Source organism: Cynoglossus semilaevis, chromosome 9 (assembly GCF_000523025.1).
Source record: "Cynoglossus semilaevis isolate Cse_v1.0 chromosome 9, Cse_v1.0, whole genome shotgun sequence".
Classification (NCBI taxonomy): domain Eukaryota; kingdom Metazoa; phylum Chordata; class Actinopteri; order Pleuronectiformes; family Cynoglossidae; genus Cynoglossus; species Cynoglossus semilaevis.
Window position 1 is genome coordinate 670861 of NC_024315.1, and position 5747 is coordinate 676607.

General features: G+C 39.0%; 1 protein-coding gene across 1 annotated transcript in view; it reads left to right on the forward strand.

Moving 5' to 3' along the window:
- The first annotated feature begins 590 nt into the window (after window positions 1-590).
- Window positions 591-5747, forward strand: part of LOC112487522 (MORN repeat-containing protein 3-like) — a 10967-nt gene continuing 5810 nt past the window's right edge. Inside the window, exons 1-2 of the transcript XR_003050676.1 lie at window positions 591-666; window positions 1742-1787. The gene's annotated coding sequence lies outside the window, so the exon portion shown is untranslated. The remainder of the gene's footprint in view (window positions 667-1741; window positions 1788-5747) is intronic.

Consider the following 5747-nt stretch of genomic DNA (forward strand, 5'->3'; position numbering starts at 1 on the left):
AATCACAAACTAAGTAGATTTTCCCTGTGAGACATTAACAGAAAATATAAATGATCGTTATATTTAGTCCATTTGTTTTGTCCCCCCCCCCCCCCCGCCCAGCTCTACGTAGCCTACGATGAACTACAGAAAAATGACCAGCCCGTCAATCTTTCAATACTGAAATAATCAAATAACCTACATTTGAGAATAACCGGAAAACTTTGGGTCAGACTCACATTTTATTCCATATACAGTGTTTATGTCTACATTTGTTCCTAAACTTTAGGTTCAGTCCAAGTGGACCGTTGAAGGACATCATAAAGGCCCAGAGCGAAACCGTTAAAGTCGACTTCACTGAGTAACGACGGTGTACGTTTGTTCCACTTGTCTCTTTATGACCATCTTTAAATACTTTAACACAAGACTTTTTTTTTGGCTTTTCCATCCAAACATCCATTTTGGAGACTGAACTACGGAGCCGGAGTCACCGCAACTGTCCCGTGTTCGAGAACCGTCTTTGCCTGTTTTTGTTACGTTTGCCCACCGGATGGCACTGTTGGCACCGCAGCTTCCTTATAAGGAGGAAGTACACAATAATTAGAGGAAGTAGTAATTTTAAGAAAAATAGTCCTGCGTCGTTGTCGCTGCTACACGAATTAGCATGAGAAGCTAATCAAACGCGAAGTGAGTGAGAATTAATTTTTCACTGGTACACAACACAGTGACGATGTTATTGAATATACGTGACATACAAAGGCATTGGTACGAGACCGTTTAAGAAAGACCGCGTTTATTTGAAAAATAATACAATAATTCAAAATGGCTGCCAACTCGTAGTCCATCAAAATAATACTTAGGCTAAAAAACTAAAAACTTGTTCACAAACTGTTTTGAATGTTTGCTACTCAATTAGATACGAGTGTTTTTAAAATGTAAATGTAAATAATTCCAGGATCAAACTAGCCAAAATAACAATTTACGTATTTTTGTCCTGTGTTGACTGTAGACTCTCTGCTGTTGTCGGATTCTGGAAAGTTCTGTTTCTAAAACAGTGTTTTTGTTAAGATCAAAGTCATAAAACCATGTTTACTATTTTGGGTGAAAACAGCGATTTGATGCCGTTTCTCTAAAGAGTTTGGTACAAGTTGCTTGTTCTCTCCACTTATGACTCAGAGTTTCTCTAAAGAGTTTGCTTGTTCTCTCCACTTATGACTCAGCATGTACATTTATAGCCCCCCAGGTTTCTAAAGGTGCAGAAATGTGAAGTAGTCATTGTGTAAAATACTAAAATCTGTTCCCACTGCTTCTCTTCTTATTGTCATTCTCTACCATCATGTAGATATTACTCTTGTTGATTAAAGAGAATGGCCAAAATAAGTGTGTGAAATGCATTCCAAATGTCAAATGTCAGTGAATGCATATTTTCACACAAACTTGAGGGAAACAAACACAGGGCCGCTCACAGACCGGCGCCCCCCTCGTGCCGCGTGCCTCCCGACAGGTAGTAAATATCCAGCTGTGCATCACTATCTATGGAAGCTGAGGGTGGACAGATGTTCGTGTGGTTCTTCCGCCAGCAGACTCCACGGCGACACTCTCCAATTCGTGCTACATCATCATCAGCGCATCCTCGTAAAAAAAGTGCCAAACAAGGCGGCCCAGTGTTTAGACTGGCACATGTCCGCCTCCATTTACTTTAAATAAGCATTAAATCCAATGACGCCAGGCTAAACGCTGTGTTTTTGTGTGTGTCACACAGGGGAACGGCTCTGCAGCAGATGGAGGAAAGAGAGCATCGAAGATGTGTGAGTGCAACTTGAGTGAAAATACAAAATGTGTTGTTAAAAAGTTGGTGATTATTCTGAGGCGTAGATTCTGTCCTGAAAGGGATGAGGCCCCAGGAATTTTCCTCACTGTAATATAACAAATATTATTGATATGATATTCCCTCACATTCCCAGTGAGCCACTATAGGAGTGAATGGACGGTGAGTCATTTCTGGATTTTCACCTTTAACCTTTATTTAATGGTTGTAGTTCTTATGGGTGGAAATATTGACCTTGGGCGGCAGCGAAGAAACACGGTGACGCCGTGTCCTGCTGACACCGGGCTAGTCGCCCGAAGTCGGACTGACAAATGAGTCACCTTTTTGTCAATCACCTGATAGCTGGAAATTAATCACGATTAATCACGATTATTCATGACTAATCATTATGATTAATTGAGATAAATCAACATTTCATAATGAAATCAGCATTCTTTAATTTTTTATTTATAATAATCTTTCAATTTGGAATTATTAATAAGAAAACATGGTGATAAAATATGAAAAAGTATGAGTCCAAAGTTTTCTTGATATAGTTGGTGGATATTAGTCGTTTTAGTCACACTGTAGTGTTGATTTCAAACCTTCCTTGAAACCATTGTCCCTAGTGTTAATCAGTCCCATGAGATGATATTTAAACCACAGGAGGCTTTGGTGAAAAGAAAAATCTTTTCCACATTGTGTGCTAATTTCAATCTGACTAATTTCACAATTAATAATGTGATAAATGTGTATTTTTATGTATGAGCGGAGTTCATTGAGCAGAATGTTGTTGTCTGAATTCAGTTGCGCGTTGATGGATTTTCTTTCTTGTGTGTCCCTCCTGGTTCCTTCCTGCCTCCAAACTTCCCTGGGTGTTGAAAATGAAACGTGTTTCACTTAAAGAGTCAGATGTTTATCTGTGGCTGTAGAGATTTTTTGTGCTTGCGTCTGCCTCAGGGATCCTCAGTCGTAGCGCTGACAAGTGTGTGAGATCATGTGGTCATGTTTGATGCTGTGCAGGAAGAAAGCTCATGGAGCTCCATGAGGGTTTCTCTGTTGTTGCTGAGACTGTGGACACAGATAAATGGCCACCAGGAGGAAGGAGGAGGTTGTTCGGTCTGTAGGAGCAGACTGGTGCTGACAGAGGTGAAAGGAAGACTCTGACCTCTGCAGCTTCTGTTTGGCCTCTTTATCTGTCACACAAACACAGATAAGCCTGTAAACATCAGAACCTGGAAAATGAAACACAGGTTCAGAATGGCTGCAGCGGTTATGCTGTTACAGTGGTCAGTGTTACAGATGTTACTGCTGACGTAACACTGCAGTCAACTGCTTCACCTCTTCATGTTTGTTATAGTGATGACTAATTATAGATTTAAGAATTCAGATGGGCCTTTAGTCAACGGTGTATCCATAATTAAATAAGCACACAAATATACTATACAATATAGATATTAATGATGTTTTATTTTACAAAATAATAGAAACAACATTATTATTTTATTTTTAATTAATTTAATTTCTATTATTATTTCACGACTGAAACAAGTCCATACGTCACAACCTCCACTATAACAGTCGACATAACGAAATAGATTCAGATTTGTTTTGTTTCTCCAGCGACTACAATAATTACTTATCTTTATATGATGGTCATTATGATGTACTGACGGAATGTGTGTGTGTTTGTGTGTGTGTGTCCAGATGATGGAGGAGGTAACAATAGGAAACGTTACACCTCTGTCTGCTGTCATTTGCGGCCCATCGGAGGCGCCAGGAGTATTTAGATGGATGGATGGAGAGATAGAGAGAGGGAGGGAGGGAGGGAGGGTGGGGGGACAGGGGGAGAGAGAGAGGACTAATCTTCTATGTATTAAACATGACATTTTATATATATATATTTTAAATAGAGGCGATGTTTGTAGCCCTAATTGAAACCGTCAAAAAATGTAAATCCGCTTCATTGAATTTAGTCAAAATTAAGGAGCAAACAGTCAAATAATCAAGTGAAAATAAAATAAATAAATAAAATACACCGGACAGTAAATTATGGATGTGATCCAGGACTGGCGACATAAATAATAATAATGACACACCGTTACGGAAAAAAGTATTCTATTAAAAATATATTACGCCACTAATATACTTCGATATCATGAAGGGTGTTTTTCAACTAAAATGGAGTTTTTTTACGAGTTAAAAAAAAAAAAAAACGTACCATTTAAACACTCCAGAAAAGTTTATTTTAAAAAAACCCGATGTATTTAATGTTATGTTTGTTTCCTCTCGATTCAATTTTATACTTTTTATTCGACTTAATCGAGACACAAAAAGAAATAAAATATGAAAGACAAATTAAACATTTCGTTACACTTTGTAAACTTTATCTTTTGAGTTTTTTCAATTTGAGTTTTGTTGAAATTCGTATTAAATGTTAATTTTTCATGTTCCCTGTCGCGGCATCTTTGCGTAAAAGTGCGCGCATCCCTCCTCCTCCTCCTCCTCCTCCTGTTCCTCATCCACCGTGAGGTAAATCACGGGCCACACGTGCACGCGTGTGTTTTACCGCGCGTGCTCGTCTGTGTTTAGATAGTGAAGGCCTGCAGCAGCCAGTAATAGCTCCATTAGACCCAGAGGAAAGAGTCGTTGTCAGTGATCCGTCACGTCCACGCAGGACGTGTCCATTCTACCAGCGGCCGCACGCTCCTCCAGGACCGAGCAGGTCAAGTCAAGATACGAGTCAAAAATAGTGATTGATTGATTTGTTTGTTAGTAAAAAAGTAAAATAAAAAAAAAATAACATTTTTGGCCGTGTAAAGTAATGTAACAAATCACGTGGATAATCATAAAAATGTAATTAAATGGAAACGTAACAAAAATAATTAAAATAAAAATAATTAATGTTATTATATATATATATTATTCATGTTCAAATGCGTTAAAAAAGTAAATAAAGGAATTAACACATTTTAATTAATACAAAAATCAAAGTTGTTCAGTTTTTTTTCCATGTATTTTTAAATACAGTGTCAAAGTCTGACTCGTGGAGATTTACTGTGCTTTCCATGTATTTTTAAATACAGACAGTGTTAAAGTCTGACTCGTGGAGATTTACTGTGTTCTGTTTTTTTTTTTTAATTTGTTTCTAATCCAAGAAGTCTTTTTCCAAATGATTATGATAAGTGTAAAAATTAAAGTCTGTGTGTTGGCCCGAGGCTGTGGCTCAGTGGATAAAGAGCTGGATTAAAGTCAGAAGGCTGTGGTTCTCATCACTAATGGGTCTAATCTCATTCTGGTCTCAAGCCCGGGTACTCCTGCCAAAACCTGTGCCAAGTACAAGTACGCGTACAGTATTTTTACTTAGTGTTAGTAAAGTACAGATGAATATATGTAACGTTTCTTACTACAGTCAATATCGCAGTGATTTTTCTATCGTTACGGGGGCGTTGTGTACTTTTCACACTGTGTGTGGGTGTGTGTGTTTTTGTGATGATATTCTCTTTAAAAGTGCAGCTCCGGCCTCGGTGTCTCCACACACACACACACACACACACACGGCTGTGTTTATGCAGCGGCGCTTCGCTCTCGGACGCGCTGCGGCCGAAACGTTTACTTTATGGAACTTCTGTTTCTCGTTCTCTGTCAGGCTGCGCTGCCAGCTGCTGCTGACAAACGAGCGACTCCAACCGACAGGAATTCACGAGATTTATGTGGGAAATGAAAGGACGACAGTGGAACTGGATTTTTCTCACTCTGTTTTTTTTTTTTAAACCAGCCCTAATGTCCGTGTGAAGAGTTTGTATCAATGCGCAGCAGGGCGGAGGAAAAGTCCACGTCTCCTCCTGTCATCGATAGTTGTTTATTTATTTATTAATTACTTCATTGTTTATTCGGTGATCAACCCTGCAGCTGATGGGTCGGTGTTGCCGGAGTTGCCGGTGTTGCTGGTATTGCCGGT